Source organism: Lepeophtheirus salmonis, chromosome 1 (assembly GCF_016086655.4).
Source record: "Lepeophtheirus salmonis chromosome 1, UVic_Lsal_1.4, whole genome shotgun sequence".
Lineage (NCBI taxonomy): Eukaryota > Metazoa > Arthropoda > Copepoda > Siphonostomatoida > Caligidae > Lepeophtheirus > Lepeophtheirus salmonis.
Window position 1 is genome coordinate 10,768,364 of NC_052131.2, and position 21,509 is coordinate 10,789,872.

The 21,509-nt window shown below is 30.8% G+C and overlaps 1 non-coding gene across 1 annotated transcript; it reads right to left on the reverse strand.

The window, feature by feature from the left end:
• Positions 1-19,215: 19,215 nt before the first annotated feature.
• LOC121132120 (U2 spliceosomal RNA) lies at positions 19,216-19,408 on the reverse strand. The gene has a single exon (XR_005869230.1). It is a non-coding gene; the product is annotated as a U2 spliceosomal RNA (small nuclear RNA).
• Positions 19,409-21,509: the final 2,101 nt, after the last annotated feature.

A 21,509-nucleotide genomic window follows, 5' to 3' on the forward strand; every position in this document is an offset into this window, starting at 1 on the left:
CATTAAATTTTGAGAAGTGAAGGTCAAGGTAACACAAAACGTAAAAAATGCATAATCAACCATAACTTTTGAACAAATTGAGATACATAACTCAATTTGATTTTAGTGGGAGATTTTTGCTCTATCGAGCGCCCATTCTAGTTAAAATTTGGGACTATCCTTTATTTCGGTGGCATCCTCAAAGTTTGATAGGTTGCATTCAAATTTCATTTATGAAAAATATTCTGATTGGTAAAATCTATCAATAGATTCAAACAGTAGTAGACATATATTGGTATGTTATGTCAAATTTCGGCTGGTCTGAATCAAACAAGCTTTGAGTAATTGAGTCTATAGAAAAAAGTGTTGCAACTGTCCTTGGTCTCCTCATCTCATTTCTGTACTTTTAAGCAATAAAAGAGGGCCACATGGGTTACATCCCACATACATTATATTAAGGGCATTGACTAATTATTAGATGTTTAATGAGTACTTTCTCCACATTTCGGCCTTTTCCTCACTCTCATCTGAGAATAAACGATATCCGATTACTGCCAAACGTACATTTATTCTTTGATTCTATTCTTTTATCCGCTATTTTCAACTTTTAAATTGTTCCAAGACTCCAAACCTGATTTAACAGGTCCTTGGCACAAAGCGGTCACTTTTTCAGTTACTATAATTGACTTTTTGATTATAATATGGGAAATTTATGTGTAAGAAATGTGCATATTATAATCTTCAAACCTCAACTAATTAAAAATGAGGCAGGAGATAAAAATGTAACAAATATTTAATTCATTGGATCTTTTTTACTCTTACAAACAGGAAACGCTTTAAATCATAAAACTTCTTCACTTTGAAAACAAAAATCAATTGTTGGGGTGTGAGAATTATCATATGAAGAGTTATCATTTGTAAACTCCAAAATTATGTACGTCCGATGGATGTGGAACTCACCTAAGATCATGTCATCAATATATATATATTCAAGAGGTGTCAATTTCATTTATACAATTAGAGCTGTTTAAAAACTGAGATTCCTGGAGTGTAATGAAATTAATCTCTTGATGATTTAAACAGTAAAATACTAACCATGAGAAAAAAACATGGATGCTGTTGACGTTTGAATCTAAAATACTGGAGTTAGTAGTTGATGTGTTTTTATTAATGAATCACGGTATTGTATTAACTTATGACTATCTGAATAAATATGATTTTGTTACAGGGTACAAACTAACCAGATTTTGGAGTGATCGATCTCGCAGTGAGTCCCTTTTTTTTCTTTTGACAACTCTACAATAATATATTCTAGTTCTGTCGAGTTTTTGTGAGATATTTTTGTTGATATACGAGAGCTCTTGGATGGGGAAATTGCTTCGTTCTAAACCTATAGATTTCCTTATTAAATCCAGTTTATGGAAATACGAGAGCAGGGATTATCATATTCCATGAATGTTTTAAGTATACTAAACATAAATCATCTAATAACTTATAAAAATGGACTTCCCGTAACTTCTCGCGTTGCTTCCTTGCTTGTCTTTTCCGTTAAAATGGTGTTAAAATTTCTCTCCAAAAGAAGAATTATTGTATTTATTGGGTGTATGTATTAAAAAAATGCATAATTTAATAAAAGTATATTTAAATTTTAACTAAAATATTTTAATGCACTAATGTAATTTTAAATACAGAATACTCTTTGTAGCAATAATTAATAAGGTCCATCTAAATTCATGTTACAGAATATAACAGACTTCTCACAATCAATTTATGAACATAAACAGAGCAGTAGCTGTCCCTTTCCACTCTTAGTAAAAACATTAAATAATTTTTTAAAACATGATGATACTTCTTTGTTGTATTTCACTTGTTTTATTGACTGATCTATTTTATATTATATATCTTATACACATGCGCTAGCTTTGTTGGGCTTTATCTAACCCTGTTTGTCGATATCCATTATCCTAAACGATATTTTTATCTCATATTTTTTATACAAAATAGTATCAAAAAATACTAATATATCGATATCTATATTGGTACTGAAACCAGTACAAAAATATTGGAATCGTAATAATACTATTTTATCCTATATATCTACTGTTTTTCCCCCAAAAATACCAACAAAAAGGTAGAAACAAGCTTTAAATCTGTGGATTGTAAACCAATTTCTTCCCCTCAATTGCTATATTCTTCAATTAATAATATAAGTCTGAGTTTAACCAATCAACATTCTGAATACAAATAAGAGGCAAGAGTAGTAGAAAAGTTGAAAAATGACAAAAAAGTACAGAGCTCATTTTTATGTGGAATAACTTTGGGGTTTACATTCTTAATAATATATTTACAGATACATGTATTTACTCGTAAAATAAATATAAGCCACACAAAAATTAGTTTTTTTAAAGAAATTGCCATGGAGTTGTGTAACAATAAATGAAAATATTTAATGTCTCAAATAATTAAGTCAGGTAGATACAAAAGATGCAAGAAGAAAATGAGTAGAATAATGACGCATTAAGTAATTAAATATGTTTCATGTGACGTCGGCATTATTTATCTCGCCCATCTTTGGACTCTAAATAATCAAATTTTATGAGAATAAAAACCCTACTTTAATTAATACTAATGAAAATGTTTAGTTTAACAAATAAAAATACTTAAACCTTAGCGTCTATTTAAAATATATACCTCCATTGCCTAGTTTATTATATATTAATCAAATCTTAAATTCGATTAAATATATGGAGAGCTGACTTCCATTGTTTCTCGAACTTGAAAAATACACAATATAAGTAAGACTTTTTTTTTTTTGTAAATTACTCAAACTAGTTCAAAATACTTTTTGAAATGCTCAACATAGTTTGAGCTTGAACCACAGAAACTCGAAATATTTATATATGTAAGTCTCAAGCAGTCAAGTATCAAGTTATATATTTTCAAAATCAAGAAATATTTAATTATTCCTGCGAAATATAAATCTATAAGTAACTATTCAAAATAGAGGATATTGCTGGCGCCAAATTTACAAATGAAAAAAAAATCATGAAATTATTCACAGCAAGAGATGGAAATGTTTCCATTACTTACAAATTATACAAGTTATAACTAGTATTATGGCCTGCCATACTCTTACAGTTTATAAATGACAGTTTTAACTGCATAGACCAAGGGCAATTGAATATTTTAATGTTATAAACGTTATATTTTATTTAAGAATCAATATTTATAATTGTCCTGTATTAATTGATCAAATGATCCTATAAATTGGTGGAACCTTGAAGCAATATTAGTATTTTATACCTTATTTAAGTAAGTCATTAAGTATTTATCAATAGTTGCAACTTCAGTTCTTAGTGAGGTTGCTTTCTCATCTGCTGGGAAATAATTTCTAAGAAGAGAAAAAGGATTAATTACGATGTATTAGATATGCTAATTACCTTTCGTGGTAACCTCAATTAATATAGTTGTTAAGTGTAGAAAATTCAATAATTATCAGAACTGATGCATAAACTTTTTCAAATAACTTCCTTTGTAATTTTTGTTATTTCTTGATAGCAAATTTGAGCCCAATTTTATAAACTCAAAGTAAAATATGAGTACCTTACCTGAACTCGAATCGACTTCAATAATCAAAATCTTAAACTCAACTCAACTCGAGAATTTTAACTCGAATCCAACTTTATATATATAGTTCTTACTTCAAAATAAATTCTTATTTACGTAGTTTAGACGATAAATTAACTAAACTGCATTGATCACATATTTTTTCCATATTATCCTATTTAAAAAAATCTAATTGATCCAAAACTAAATTAATTGTAAAAATCTAATCATTTTATTGGGGGTTTAAGTTGTTATTACTCTGATTCAATTTAAATATCACTGTTTATCATTGGCATCATGTAGTATAAAATTCAAATGTTCGACTTCTTCTTTATAGCCATTTGATGGAGTTTAATCAAGATTAATTGAAAATTTGTACCTTTTATGAAGTAAAAAGGTCTAGTATGAGCCCTGTTGCCGTTAGTTATGATTATGAAATTTGTGATGTCAGTGAAAAATCTCTATATTTTTCCTTAAAAACCATTAACTGTCATATAAATTAACAAATCTATATTACAATTAAATTCATTCTAAATAGAGACATCTTAAATTTTTTACAAATAATTGTCAAAGGTTTTATACATATATATAATATATTACTAATTAATCCAATTACACATTGTATCATCTTTGTTATAATTACTGAAAAATATATCTATATATCATAAATTTAATAATTAGAATGTTGGATCTCATTTTATGGTTGTAATATTTACAATCTGCTTGTGCAAGTTATAACTTCTACAAAATTGCAACTTGTAAAAAATATGTATATATACATAGCTTAGGGGTCAACTATTACATGACGTCCAGAGAAGGAGGGGAGGGGGAGGGGTCTATAAATTGACAAAATCTAAGATGTTTCAAGATGGAAGGGTTAAAATGAGAGAAGGTAGATCAAGAAAAGGTACTAGGTGCACCCCATTTGCTACTGGATCCAAATTAGTAAATATGCATATTATTGGAGGAATCAGCAGTTTGGGTGGATATACAATAAAATAAGGATACGCTCACTTAAGAAAGAAGATGATCTTCAATGGATGGTAACATCGCCATTCAAAAACATGGTGAACCTGTTGCACTTGTAATCAGTAATTTTCCTTGCCATTTGAAATTGAAAGATATTTTCACAGGGGAATTCACTTCATATAAAATAATTATAAATTGGGTCCCTTTAGTCCTATGCTCAATCCAATTGAAAATATCTGGTGAATTATAAAGAGTCCCGTGAAAAAACAGCTTGCCAAGAACCTATCAAATATTTTAAACTCCAAACCCAAAAATCTAACCATTCAAGATCATAGACTAAGAGAATTAGAGCTGCTTGTCCCAAAAGCAAGACAACAAATTACTCCAGAAACCTGTGCAAGATGTATTGCTAGTATACAGAGTAAAAATTTTGAGGATATCACTTTTTAAAAGAATGTATATAACCATTTATTGTTATTATGTGTATATTTAAAAATATATTATAATCATTTTTTATATTCAATACTAATAAATTAAATTCAAAAATAAATATACATTTAAAGTCCTTACTATTTGGCCATGACTTTGATTTTAAACTCTGGAATATGTATGTGTAGTTTATAAAAAGTTCTTGAAATTCTAAAAAGTAAAAGGAGAAAACTTCATTTATTATTGTCTAACTATTTTTGCTTAATAAGAAATTTCTATCATAATTTTAATGGATAAAAAAATACACGTAAGCCTGAAATTTATTTCATTCTGGTTAAATAATAATATTATAAAAATTGTTAAGTTTTTAAAATTTTCTATGAATTTTATTAATATAAAGCTGCACAATTTGTTGTTTAAGTCATCATCATATTAAATATTTGATAAAAAGTTGAATTCGGTCACTCAATTTGTGTGGATCTTATTTCTTCCTTTATTTTGTGATAAGTCATTAAGAGTAGATCTTTACACATGACCTCCTCCTCTTTCTCTATGGTCTACTCTTACTTTCAATTTGATTTAATTTCCTCTTTCTATCCCAACTTCTTGTATAAAAAATCAGAAGTGACTGAAGGAAAATGGCTGAATAATTTATTATTAATGTTCAAAAATAATCCTATATAACGGGCTCCCAATTAATTATTATAAAAATATAACTAAATATAATTTAAAGAATTTAAGTTTGAATATTCTCATTTTGAATTTGACCAGTCTCATTTTGAATTAGACCATTCCCATTTTGAATTGGATTCTTCTTTTTTGAATTGGACTATTCCTATTTTGAATTTGACTATTATTATTTTGAATTTGACTATTCCTATTTTGAATTTGACTATTCCGTTTGTAATTAGACTGTTAATTTGCTGCGCAAGTATTTTGAATAGAACTATTCTCATTTTGAAATGGTATAGTTTAAACCTCCGACCTAAGCAGGAACGGAAACTGTGCAGCAGGCTTATTATTGAGAACATCCGAAAAAAAGCTTCATTTTCCTTAAAATTCTCCGAAAGATTAAGTTCTTTTACGACCAACTTATAGAGGCCTGTGGGAATTATGGACTTATTTGAAGGGGGGAGGGGAGTAGGGAATTCCAAGACTTCTTCTAAGACTAGTTCGATTCCGTTGAAGTTTTTTATATGGTGTCATCACCAGCCAATCATACTTGGATATCTATTTTGAAACAAAGCCTCCAAGATCCCCACAGTCATGTTTACTACGTGGTTTAATTTCAGACATTTGTAAAAAAAACATGAGTATTCCTCCTCCAAGCCGTAGAAGGAGGAACTTTTCATCTTTTTCTCTTTCATAGATTTATAGGCGAATAAGGAAATGGTCGCCATCCTGTAGCGAAGATAAGGAACATTTCTCCATTTTCGTTGACAAAAGCAATTAAATAATTTGCCATTTTACTAGAAAAAAATATATCAAAAATAAAAAATACGAAATATTCAGTACAAATTCGATTTTTGAGAGCCCCGAATCCATCAACATACAGCCCTGTTACTACTAACCCAAGTGGAGTACATTCCTTCTCCAATCCTCCGATGAAAACGTGGTTGTCAATGCAGTAATATTTCATGTAAAAAACTTCAATTGTAAAATTACTATTGATAAAAATATCCATATCCATCTTCCATAATTTTCTGATTAAGTGAAATTAGATTTAATAAATATGATAGTAATAGATCAATAAAATAGGCTTTAGTTGGTCAATAAAAAAAACGGAAGGATAAATGTAAAGAGTATTTCTTCCTTACACAATATTCAATTTTGAAGGATTTTGATGTAAGATATATTAAAATAAACCCTGCTCTTCAAGTAGTGATTCTAAAATAAATATTTGTTTAAGATCTTAGAATATACTGTATAATTAATTTTGGAAGAGTAAATATATGTATAGTACCTAACATTAATTCATTTTCTTACTTCTAAAACAAATCACTGTGAATGATGTATCTCTACGTTTAGGTATTTTTCATAATCAGGCATGTATTTATAGGTTGGAAAACAATGAAGTACTACTATAAAAGAGCTTGAAATTATCATATCTACGTAAAGTCACATGAATTAGTTTTTAACACTTTGTAAAGATGTAAATAATATATATTATATTGTAAGTGAACAAAAACAATTGTGAACAAAAGTCAAGAAAAAGGAGAGAAGTCCAATATATTTTTTTTTCATCATATACATGAAGGAAGTTAACACCTTTAGTATTTAGATTAGACTGATATATATATATTATAAAGTTCTTACAGAGATAAAACATTTGAACATAAATGGGTTGTACAAATCCCACATACATACCATCCAAAATTTCACAAACATATTATGCTCAATTATAGGCATTGTATTCAAATTTTTGGAATAAGTTGAGATATCCTTCATTTGATTTAGGATACTTAACTTGGCCCAAAATATAACTTTGCGATTTAGAAATATGACAAAATCTAATTATTTCAATGTGGCAATGAGTTTTTGCTAATTTAAGTACAATTTTTGTCGCCTCCAAAGAGTTAATAAGAATATATTTTTGTTAGAACTGGATGATTGTTTGTCGAAGTATACAAATATAATCCTGGAGGCTTAATTTTGAGAAAAAATGATTAAGCTTACTTTTGTGCTGACGGGCCACATATCTTAATACATTAGCGATTTATAGATTTTACTCATAAAAGACACACATTTCATGAGAAGCTTCAAAGAAATATAAAGTAAAGAAATTGGATACAAAGTTAAAGGTCAATTTTGTTACATAATATAATTGTTAATATTTGACATGCATGTACTAAGACAATACCTCCAATTTTAAGGGAAATGATTAGTAAGTTCCTTGGACACCGAGTAGATAACTTTTTGGATAATGAGGGATTTATTGAATTATTGTGAGTTAGTTGTGTTCAAATAATATCAATATATCTTACTCCAGAAGATAGTATTTCAAGAACAGATAGGTTATTAAGACTAGACTAGCCTTGCTCCTTCAAACTTTATTCGTTCTTTTCAGACATATTTTTGTTCAAGCGCTCATTCGTTAATTTATTTCTGGTCATTCCTTCATTTCTTTTAGAACAAAATTTTTTTCGTCGCTACTATTTGTGAGGTACTACAAAAGATAATTTTTCCTTCCCTTCCCAAAATGTTCTATTAATTTATGGAGGTGGCATTGTTAGGTATAGAGTACTTCATTATGTCCTTCACACTCTCTTGTAGAATTTTTTTTTCTTGTAGCCAACTAAATTTTGCCAAAATTGGTCATGTGGTAAACGTATTGCCATTTGGTTTACAATCATTTTATGTTACATGATTGATGCTTAAAATATATTTCCATATTTTTGTTACTGTTGAATAAGGGTAATTTCATATCAATTGACCAAAAAAAAATCGGTGTTAATTCGTTCCGGAATTGTTAAAAAACGATACAGTCGATTTTTGAATTAATTTTCACCCTAAAAAGAATTGAAAACGAAATAACCCGTTTTCACCCTTTGTATTTTTTCCTTAACGGTGTCTTTATTTGCAATAAAATTCAGAGAAATATACTCATAGTTATATTATATAATTTAAACAAAAAACACTTCTTCTGCTCTTTGACTATGCCTTCCTTCAGGGGCCTGCTTTAATGGTGTTATATTATGAAAAGGTATTATTATCAAAGTCAATTTTACCCCTAATTTTCTAAAACAACGAAACAACAGAATATGAATAAGTTTCTTAAACTATTCAACCCCCCTCTACTCCGGAAATGGCTGTTTCTTATAAATGATAGCATAATCAAATTTAACAGTAATTGTCTTAATTTTTTTCCAACATATACATTTATACTGTTAATGATAAATTCAAGTAGTAATCTGTACTTCTTTACAATTTATATTGTAAAGACTATCCTCACGGAAATGACAACACATTACAAAACAATTGACTTACCTATTGTATCACCGATATTTTAGTCCTGATTTCAACAATAAATCAGGGAACTAATTAATATGTAATTGAACAAAATTTGGTGTTGGGTTTTACTGTTGCACCGTGGTTATGTACCTTTATTTTTGTATTGTATCATTTCACTCACAATATGAGCATGATAAAAAAGGACTATGCTTCTTTTGTAAGGTCATTAAAGAAAGTCGATTTTTTCTAAATTTATTTAGCAGTAGAGTAAATTGTTAGACGTCTATTAAATATAATATTCCCTACTATTAGTGACATACTCAAATTTTTGAAAAGATAAATTAATAATTAAAATGAATGACACAATGAATTCTGTAATTGACATTAATTTGATCTGATCAACAGATTGTTCATATCTGACCAAAAGAAGTTTATAAATATATTTATTGATTCCTTAAACACAACAATTGGAGAGTCACTAAATACAATTTCATAATTTATTGAGGGTGATAACATACAAAGAGGAAGATATCATGAAATGACAACTCTTGTGTGATACTATCTATCTCCTGGATATTGAGAGTTCAATATAGATCAACTGAAAATAATAAATCATTCTGAAATATTCCCCAAGCTTTATGTTCTATCAAATTATTAATATTCCGTGATTTACTTCGAATAATGGTTTATTTTAAATGAGAAGTAATGCCAAAATACGTCAGAATTCTAGATATTTAAGTATAAGAAAAAATTGGGCTAAAATTAATTTTTTTATTTTTCCTTGATTATAAGTTAATTACTTCGTAGTTAGTTATTTTTTCGCTAGTTACTTCCTAATCTTTGTTTATATTTTGCAAAAACATTAGAAAAATTATATTATTCAAAATACTATTTGTATTACATGTTTTATTTATCTGATCTGTTTAGGTATAACTAATTTTCTGTGTGTTGATTATAAATTTATTAACATAAAACTAGTTATGTATTCCATTGTGATTTTAGTACACTTTTCAGGGTATGTATTTCTCTTCCACGAAAGAAGCGGATGCCTCTGGAAACAAAGAAAAAGTACAAAACCTTTAAAAAAATTAACCGAAATATGAAGGACGATCTGATCTTTGCTGGGATTGCTGCAGATTATTAAGAAAGGATACCGTTGACTTTTCCAACACAAGAAAATCAAACGATCCAGAATCGCAAAACTTATATAATTGCAATTGAATAATATAATGCAGATTATCGTGCCAAAAATCAAGACTTTTTCTTCAAGATATTGATAAAAACAGTTTTTGAGGAATAAAAGTAACTTTTTGAGCAGGATTATTTTATAAAATGCAGTCAATTTTTTCATTGTTTTAGCTGTTAGTTTAATCTTTGAATTATAGATTATTTTAATATTTATCAAAAATATTATTCGTTTAAAATTCGGAACACAGGTCGCTTTTAATTACAATTGTTGGTAGACAAACTATGGACTAGTTTACACTTTATAAACAATAGAAGATATATTTTGGGTATGTTGTTGTAAATTTGGTTGTTTAAGTGAACTTATCTCTAGGTAATTGAGTCACAAAAAAAGTTTTACAATTGTCCCTGGCTACTCCTAATATTATATTACTAGATTTAATATACTTCAAAAATACATCTTAAATTTTCTTGGTCGTTTTCGACACAAATTTTCCTTTCAGGTAGTAAAAATGTAAAATATAGTAAATTTCTTCCTTTGAGACCTTTATTCTCGACGCACGATTATTCACGGCCGAAGAATCCAAGCGCATTACTATCCAACAAGCGTTTGTAGTATACAACAAGTATAAACAAGATATACTTAGTTAAAAAAAGGACGAGAAATATGATATTAACTTTCCCCATTCTATTATATAGCAATTGAAAAAAAAATAATTACCAATCATGATCCTTTTTTTTTACTTTTTTTTTGTATGTTTAAAAACATTTTGTAAGAACTGTGTTCAATCTAACTTATGAACAATTTATCTTTTGAAAGATGGAATGTTGTTATTTTCTTTCATTTTCATCTATATAGTTATTTCACATTAAAATTTGCCTCTGAATTGTAACTATACACTAAAACCGTGATAAAAAATGGCCCTAAAAACTAAAACTATTGCAGCTAAAGTTTTTAATGGTCATTTTATGTGTTCTATGGCATAAATAACAATAATAAACATGGGGCTTAGCTGGTGGGCCTCCCAACCTGGTCAACCCTAGAAAATGTCGACAGGAAAATATTACATTTCAAAATATGAAAAAAGTTTCTTGATTTAACTCCAGATATTTTCCGCCCAAGATATTTATCCCACCACCCTATATAAACTGACAGTAAGGAACCCTCATTTAACTCCATCTACAGGGATCAGAAATAAAACGTGGACTGAATGACTGATTTTAGACAAATGTCAATAATTTAATTTTTTGATATTTAATTTCGAAATTTTTTTTACAAAACTTTAAGACACGATCTCTGTGAACATGTTCACTCAATATAGCCACCCTCAGTAGCAATCACAGCCTCCACCCAGTGGCAGAAAAGCCTTGCTGGAGTTGATGATGAATTTCTCGGACAAGTTGTTCCACTCCTTCACAATGGCGGCCTTCAGGGAGGCCACGTTCGAGGGAGATGCCCGGCTAGTCTCCCTCTCCAAAGTGTCCCATACAGCAAAGTCCAACGGGTTCAAATCTGCAAAGATGATGGCCACATGTCCTTGGGCCAAAAATCAGCCATGTAGTCGGCGCAGAACTTCTGGTATTTGGTCGATGTGTGTGACAGTACACCATCTTGGTGCCACACATAGTTGTCCTCCCTAATTTTTAGTCTGATTTTGTTCAAATCAAAACAATGCGCAAGAAAAACAACACATGTGTTTGAAAATTGCTCGAAATGTAGCTTAAACATTAATTAGCGCAAAATAATAATAATTATTATGACGCAGAAAATTTCCCTGTTGCACTCTGTACCTAAACTACAGTAATGACCATTAAACCCCCTCATAAAGAAGGAATAAATCCCCATACCCATAAGTTACCTTCAAAAGCAACTCCCAACACCTCAACTTATATTCAGGAAGTTGAGGCTCCTTTCAGGTATTGCCTTTTCCTAAAACGAGATGAAATCGGAAACTGCTTCCACTGTTGGTAATCCAAAACAGTCATTCTGTATGTTTGCAAGAAAAGTCTGAAGAAAGAAAATGTATGTTTTTTTAAGTTATTCATGATACATTAAGTAAACCATGGTTTGTATTTAAATTATCATGAATTGCAAATTACCAACAGACAAGATTTTTGAGCGTATAGTGATAATTGGGAATCTCTCTTATTTTTCAGCTCTATAAACTATTTTAAGGGTTCTTGTAGATGGGATAAGTTTTTGGACAATTTTTGATCCCCTCCCCCATGCTTAACTTTTTGGAAATATTTAAAACTACCATTTACCAAACATCAAATGCCGATATATCCCTTAAGATGAAGTATGTATAAGATTCTTTATGTACAAACTTCAAACCCCCTACTGCTAATTAAGACTAATCCCCCACCTCCTCAAACGAAGAACCCAATGGTAGAAAAGAGAATTGTTCTAAAGTGATCTCAAAAAATACTCATAAGACATGAGAAAAATAAATAAAAAAATACTTATTTTCCGCAATGTTGTGTGACTTGTATTTAAAAAAATGGTTCATGCTCCGTAGAATTTTGATAGCGCCACGTATGAGAGACACATAAGTACCTACATGTTATTTTATAATAAATAATATAAACATCCAGAGAATTGTATTATATTGCCACATGATGACACCACTCTCTTTCGCTTTGCTTACAAACGAATATAAGTAAACAACGCGCATGCCTCATCGCATGTGTTCTAAAATACTTGTAGGAATTTAATTGTTGAAATCACTATAGTTAAAAGGATAATTAATTTGATGACCTTAATTATTGTTACAAACAACTTTTTTTTAACTAAACTATACAATTATTCAAATGTGTACGTAAGGAAACATTTACAGAGTGACATTCACATGACTGACAAACTCTTCCAAGATGGCCGGAAGATGCCAATGACGAGCCTCTCTCTGGACGCCAAAGCAAGTCAACAAAAAACGAAACGTTGAAAACGTTAAGGCAGTGAAAATAATTACTGCCAGAGAAGTTGCTGAAGATATTGACATATCGGTTGGCTCTTGCTATAATTTTTTTTTCGAACGTTTCGTTTTTCGACGAGTGACAGCGGATTTTCCCCCAAAACTGCTTAATTTTGACCAAAAGAATCGTCGCATGAGCATAGCTCATGAGCGGTTGACAGACTTCAGTGATGATCCTGATTTTCTCAAACAATAACATTATTTACCATCTTAGTATCTAATCAATCATTTATTTAAGAATAAAAACCCTTTTTCCATTAAGAATAAAGAAAATGGTGAACTAAACTTTCTGTATTAGGATGTCAAAATGGAGTTTGCAAATAAAAAGACTTAAACCTTTAGTGTCTATCAAAAACCTATTTTTCTAAATTACAATATATCAATAATATTGCGACTGTAATATGTATTCAAAATATGTTATTACATCATTATATATAGTGTAGATAATAAATTAATTATTAAATTTTGAGGGATATCATACTTTTCTCCAATTATTTTACTTTTCTCTACCATATTTGATTCAAAATAAATATAGGTACAAATCAAGCCGTTTCATAGAAATTTTCAATAACTTATAATTTGAAAATCACTGTTTTTCTTTGGTATCACTAGTATTCAATAGAAGTGTTCAGTTTTTTAATAGTTATTTGATGATGTTTCATCAAGATTAATTAAGAATTTGTTCGTTTTACTTATTTATAAATTTCAACTATGTGCTCTCAAGATGAGCATCACTTGCCCGTTTTTTGAAGTTTGCAAACCTAAAAAGTAAATTTTATTTTCATAAGCTGCTATCATTATTATTAAATTCCTGAGGAGTGAACTTCCTTATCTGCTACATGATACACCATAATAGATGTATACAACCCCGGATTAAACATTATGTGTGTACATAAAAGACGGAGAGTAACCCTGAAGATTTTTTTAAGGAGTCTTAATTGTAAGTTCTTCTTTGACTCAGAGTAGAATTGAGGATCGACAAGGGAGAAATTCTTGCCTTATGTCCTTGTTTTTCCCCTCCCCTTGTCACAGCCGATGAGGGAGTAACGTCCCCTCACTAAATGAAACATCGTGATAGCTAAACTGCTCTCCTCGAAAATATTGTTTAAATTTCAGGTTTCCAATGTTGACTTTGGTTTAGTTTTTTAAAATAACGAAAATGCTACCGATTAGAATGACTGGATATTAGGGGTATCACAAAATTGAGCTATCACGCATTTTGACCCCCCAAACGTTGTGAATGGTAAATAAAAATTCGTTTTACAAAAACAAAATCCCAAAGAAAAAAACTTAAATGTTTCTCTATGAAGTAAAAAAAAAAAGTTATAAAATACACTTTTTTTTCTTATTTATGAAAAAAACTTTTTGTGCTTACAAAAATGATATTGCACGATTTGTAATTTTTTGCTAAAGTTAGATCCCTAACTTCTACAGCGAGATAAACTTTGCAGCCCCTGGATTTAGTGCAAAAATAGACGAAAAAGATAAAAAATATTTATGAAAATCAGAAAATTCTGCCAATATCTTATATTTTTTATTCTATATAAGTTAGTATATAATAATGTAAATAATTATCCTTAATCTTAGCTGAATGGTATTTTTAAAGATATCAAACTGGGTATTGAAACTTAGTTTTAAATTACCTTTGTTTATCTTTTGATTTATAAGTTGACAAAATGTATCCGTGTCTTTGGTTATAACCGTAAACCTTACAGGATGCCTCTGAAACTAGTTTTACTGCCCTTTCTATAGATTGGGAATGCCTGAATATTTCTGTAATTTCAAAGGCTCATTCTTTGCTTCATAAGTTATTTATCTGATTGGAGGAAATGAAGTTACTATCTTAGACAAAATAATTTTATTCATGAAATGATTTGATTCATAGTTTATTTTATTAGGAATTACGAATTGCCTATGGGGTTTATATGAAATTTTTGCATTTAAGATTTTGTTGAATACAAATTTACGAACTTCTGCATCTTCTTCTACCAATGCTTCTAACAATATATTTTTATAATGTGGGATATCAATTTTTGTACAATAGGGCCCATATCTTGATCAATAGCTCCAGATAGTGAAATTACAAGCTGAAAATGCTTCGGACTATCATAGCAATTCGGTTGACATTTAATTGCAAACCATATTGGAGCGTAATAGTTTAAAATAAATGCTACCAATTTTAAGAGTTTTTGCTAGGCTTTTTATTCGATATATAATATCACAAAATGCCCTTAGGTTTGGTAATCCATCTAACCTCGTGCAAGGTTCCTGGTGATTTAAGAGGTTAGTGGGAACCAGGAAGAATTTTTCAGACTGAATTGCCAAGACAATGTCGTAAAGGTAGCGTTGGTCATTACTTAAATCCGGCATAATATCTTAATTACTTCTTTTAACTTTTCCTACAGTATCCCTGAAATTGACGGCTGGCATTTTTTGTAAATCTTCATTTATTGGTTTTCCAATTGAGCCCCTATACTTGGTCCTTGCTGACCACCATCAATTTGTTTGAATGCCTCCTTCAGTGTAAATTCATTCATGTGAAGTTGACACACCAGCCATTGAAGAGGTCTTAGGAGGGAAATTTCGAGCCTCCTTACAATACCAGACCAAATTCCTACATTTGGGTTGCAACCATCAGCAAAATTTGACATTCTCTCCTGCTGGTAGTATCCAAATTATTTCTTGTAGTAACACAATCAATAGTTCCTAACATCCCCACCCTATTTTCTGATCAATATATCCCTGCCACTCTTGAAGGGGGATCTTTCTTTGACATTTGCATTTATCTTTTGGAATTTTATTATCATAGCATTGGTATAAAGCGATATCAAACATTTCCTCACATGCATTACCGAACTTTTTGACCAAAGAATTATCAATTTTCAACCCATTTTTAGAAATCCTGTCAACTTTTTCATCTATTTTTTGAATTTTATCAGCAACAAAGTATTTGTTCATTGCAAGAATGCTGAATTACTGCCATATTGACAAACCTAAATCAGCAGTTGTTAAATAAGCCTCTCTTTTAAACCATTTACCTGGATGAGTTTGATTTAAGTCTTGATTTACAATTAAAAGGAATTGATAGAATCCTTTATAGATGGGAGAATTGCTGGATTTAGATCACTGGGCTGACCCAAAAGGAAATGCAGAGTCAAACTTCTTGTAGCCATTGCTGTTTCTGTTTGAATACTACTTTGTATTGCATTTATAATTAAGTACTCTTGAACAATGGTTTGAATTGAAGTTGTTGTATTAAAGAAACATGTTAATAAGTCTATTTTTCAAAATAAAAAAAATTTTGATTGTACAATGTAAATTTACTTTATAAACATTTAGCATTTATGGTATCCACATTATTATATACTAACTTATATAGAATTAAAAAAAATAAGATATTGACATTTATCCTTTTCATAATCAATTTTTATCTTTATCGTGGATTTTGCACTAAATCCAGGGGCACTCAACGTTTATCTCGCTGTAGAAGTAAGGGATATAACTTTAGCAAAAAACTACATATCGTGCAATATAATTTTTTAAGGACATAAAGCTTTTTTATAAATACTAGAAAAAAAAAAGATTATTTCATATATTTTTTTAGTTTACTTCATAGAGAAACCTTTCTGGACAAAAAGGGGGGGGATAATTTTTTTGGGGGATTTTTTTAGTCAAACTAGTTTTTATTTACAATTTACAACTTGTAAAGGGTCAGAATGTGTGATAGCTCAATTTTATGCTCCCATGACTGGATTTGAACTAATGAGTTTTTCTTTTCTTAATAAGTTTTTAATCCATAACTACTATTATTATTCCTTTATACCAACTTTAATAACTTGACATATATTTGATTATTTCTTGATGCTCTTGGATTTCGAGTAAAAAGAATTATTTACTTTTATTTGGGATTATTGTGCTAAGTATGATTAAAAGAACAACAATTTTTAATTCTTAAAAAGACCCACACACACTTGTTCGTGATTATGTAATGTAGGATTTATTTTTCTACTTGGTCATAACATATAATTTATGAACAGTCGATTACTTAACATCAGATAACAATACTTCAAGATTTCTCCATTTTTTGAAATTTTTAATGGAGACGTTGTAAAGACTTCATCATACTCCAATCCATTTTGATTTTTTACGCATCATTTAATGTTTGACAAAACTGGGAGAAGCTTAGGATATATAATACTTTTGGCCCAAGGAAATGGTCAGTACATACCTATTTCTCTAAGTTACTTAATAATGGGATCTCCAAAGATAGGTATTAAAATAATTTTATGATTTGTGAACTACCATAAATACACGTATATATAAAAAAACATTTTTGTATAAACAATGATAATAAACCTTATTTAATTGCTTATGTATATGTTTGTTGAGGCTGAATATTGTAAATGTTTCATGACTGATGTGGGAATTTCTTTCTTTTCATGTCTTTAGAACTCAAGTACAGAACATGCTTCTTAATTTTTACTCTCTCAAAATATCATTTTAAATAATTCCTCAAATAATTTGTCTGTCAATATAACAAAGTTGTTTACATTTTTTTAATGCTTTATTCGATTGTTATATAACGATATGAGAAGAAACTAAAAATTTACACACTATACAATCCAAAGTTATGATAATCTCAGTGACCGATTTAAATAAATCGGTGCAACATAGTATCTAAAAAATATCAGTTGTTAGCAAACATTTATTAGCTTTTAATTAAACTAAGAATGGCATGGTGGGTGCAAAAAACATCGACCGTCAAAACGTCGACCGTAGAATATAAAATAAGGGGCTCCTCCATATGGTGTTGTGAAATACCCTATTCAGACATTTCTGCCCTGAAACTTAACCCACAACCACGACCACTCCTATATAAACTACCAGTAGGTGTCCCTCTCAAGCCCCTTATACAACCCGAATATTTGGGCTGTTTTCGAGTACCGCCGAATCCCAAAACGGAATGAAACCTACCGTCACTATTTAAGCAACCCCTAAGATCCCCTTACAATCCATATTAACTCCCGCCCCAAATGTTTGGCTTTTCTCAGGTAAGGTCTGGCCCCAAAATGGGAACAACCCAACGCCACTATTTAAACAAACACTAAAAGCATCTCACAATCTTTTATTTATGCCCAAAATGTTTCCCCACTAACATGAAAATTAATATTAATGTATTTGTAATTTGTCGATCGTTCTACTACCTCTTAATAGTGTATTGAACGTAACTTGGTTGAACTTAAATCATTTTTTGCTAAGCTTTGAACAATTTTCTACAATTAAATAAGAAATAGCCCAACAGTGGTGAGGAATGGGGAAATTATCCAATTATCCAATTCTATAATCTATGCCCACAATACATTGCCCACTATTTAAGATTCAAACTTTATCTGCCAATATACTTATTGTCAGGGTTGGCAATTTTTTGACACATCAGTATTTTCATTTGAGAATTCTTCAAAAATTAAACAAAAGAGAGATATAATACGGAATTGAAAAAACTTTATAAATAATAAATTAAAATCCATTATCACCAACTCTGGTTGAACTTATGACATCACTGCTTTTAATCTAAATTTAGTTGGACTAAAATTTAAATTCTAATCCACCTAGCAAGGGGTCGCTTTTGATATACCACAGATGATGTGACTGTATCATTTTCTTCATTTGTTGTTCTCTTCACAAAATTCACCTTTGCTAATTGAATTAAATGGGTGAATTCAAAGTAGTTTGTTATGTGTAGAGTAAAGTATTCAAGTATACTTTACACCTCTACAAGACAAAAAAATAAAAGAGTCGCGTATCCACTATTTTAAACAAATATATATTTATAGATTTATACGCGCGTACAATCACATATATTTTACTTAATTTTTTTCATAATCCAAGAACCCATCTATCATATTCTTAACTGTTAAAAGTTAACTATCTGACAAGGGTATTTTGGTACACCTAAATATATATAAAATACTCTGTAATTTAATAATGATAAAATTAATTATTTCCCTTTCTGGGTCAGTATAAATATACAAGAAACACATAACTTAAGAAATTTTTTATGTTTCCCATATATCACCTGGGCTAAATAGTCCCACATTTTGCCTATCTCGCTGCATTCAAATAAAAAACTTTTTTCCATTCCTGGAGGTACTGCAATACCAGGTGGACTTGTAGTGGAAACGACACAAGCGTCATAATTCCATCCCTAATCAGAAATAAGTTTAATATCGAAGAGGACACATATTTCTTGTATCAGATATTTAGGTGGTAAGAACAGATACTACACTTTGATCTTAGCAAAAAGCCCAAGAAGCCATACCACAGGTATTCCACAGATGACGTGGCTTTTTCCTTCTTCATTTTCTTTCCTTCTCTTCACATAATTCCCCTCGTTAATTAGATTAAAAAGGTGAATTCATATAGGTTGCTTAGTTAGTTATTTGTAGAGTAATATTCCAGTATATCTAACACCCCTAGCAGACAAAAAAAAAAGACCATTTAATAAAAACTAATTGGCAATGACCTTGTACAAGTTACACAAAGAGCCAAATACCAACATGTACACAATATAATATGTATAATATAATTCTGTTAATTCATTCATTAAAAAATGACGACCACGTGATTAGATTTTGTCCAAATGAAGTAGGCTACAGAAAAACAGTATACAGGTTGTCCATGATAAATTGGAACTACTTTAAACTTAATCCAGATCCATAATGTGGATATTCAGGGTAAAATCATACTAATATAAAAGGTTGCGTGAAAAATACACTATAACTTCTACCACAATTGTTTTGACAACCTCCGGAAGTCCATCAAGGCTTCGCCGGGGGCTTCCTTGTCCAGTTTGGCCAAAAACCGTGGAGTGAGCAAGCAGCTGGTCTCCAAGGCTGTGAATGAGAACCTCGGGTACAGGTCATACCGAATGGCCAAACAACACATCCTCACGGCATCCATGAAGGCCACCAGGCTCACCAACGGTAAGCGTCTCCTCAATGATCTGAAGAGCCATGGATGAAGAATCATCTTTTTCTCCGACGAGAAGAACTGGACAGTTGACAGAAGCTACAAAGTCCAGAATGACAGGTGGCTTGCCAAGGAGAGAGAAGAGGTCCCTGCAGTCTTCACCACAAAGTTCCCGGCCTCTGTGATGACCCTGGGTGTCTTCTGCAGCACCAGTGAGGCGATGCCTCCTTTCTTCTTCAATCCCAAGGAAAGAGTTAACGCGATAAGGAACTGCGAAGTCATGGAGGAGTTTGTCATCCCCTGGATGAAGGATACGGCCGCTGGGAGGGAGTTCATATTCCAACAAGACTCAGCGCCCGCACACATCGCCATGAGGACCACTAACCTCTTCAACTCCCACGACATCACTTTCTGGGATCGCAACACCTGGCCCTCCAACTCACCCGATCTCAATCTGTGTGATTACTACTGGTAGGGGAAGTTGGAGAGGGAGGTGTGCAAGGTCAGCCACAAGAGCATCGCAGCCCTGAAGGGATCCATTACGAGGGATTGGAATGCCGTCGATTCCGCGGAAGTCATCAGGGCATGCAAATCCTTTAGGGGCAGGATGGAGAAGATGGTGGCTGCTAAGGGAGGACATGTTGAATAAATTAATTGTTTAATATCATGTTTAACTTTTTTATATTTACAAATAGACTCCAAATTCAATTTTTATCAAGCAGGTTGAATTTTAAGATAGTTCCAATTTATCGTGGTCACCCTTTACTTTAAGATACCACAGATTACGTCATTTGGCGTCTGCAAATTTTTCTTCACTTTGCAGAATTGACCTTGTGAAAGAGTTAACTCATGGAGGTTGCGTTATTAGTTATAAAGAAAATGTATTAACACCTCAGTGCCCCTAGCAGATTATTGTCTTACCCAACTAAAATATATAATGTGGTCTTCATTTCGCCACTTGGTTTTAAGTTCAGATCTTATGTAAAATTTGTCTCTAACAACAATATACAAGGAATTAATGAATGAACACGGTTCAAAGATATTTTCTGTTAATCGTTCAATTTTTTCCTGTTCAAGCACTCCGTCGTTCAAAAATGAAGAGTGAAATTTTTTGTTCTATACAGAAACTCGATTTAATTTAGGAGCATTTAGCTTCAACGAGTATCGTGAGGCATCACAGGTGTGATTAATTTAGATGGTGGCACTTGAAAGACTCCAAGTTTAGATAGACTGTACCTTGCACATTTTCTTAAAAAACGTTCCGGACAGAATATTCCCGATGATTAATATCAGGGCTTCTCAAAGGCAAACCTTCCTAACCCTGGACTATTGGTCTCTTTATTTATTCAGGCAGGTCCTTTTTTAATAGATTTTGTGTAATTTTATTGGTGTTTCACATTTACATATAATCAGTATGTTAATAAATATAAATAAATACACTTTCATTAA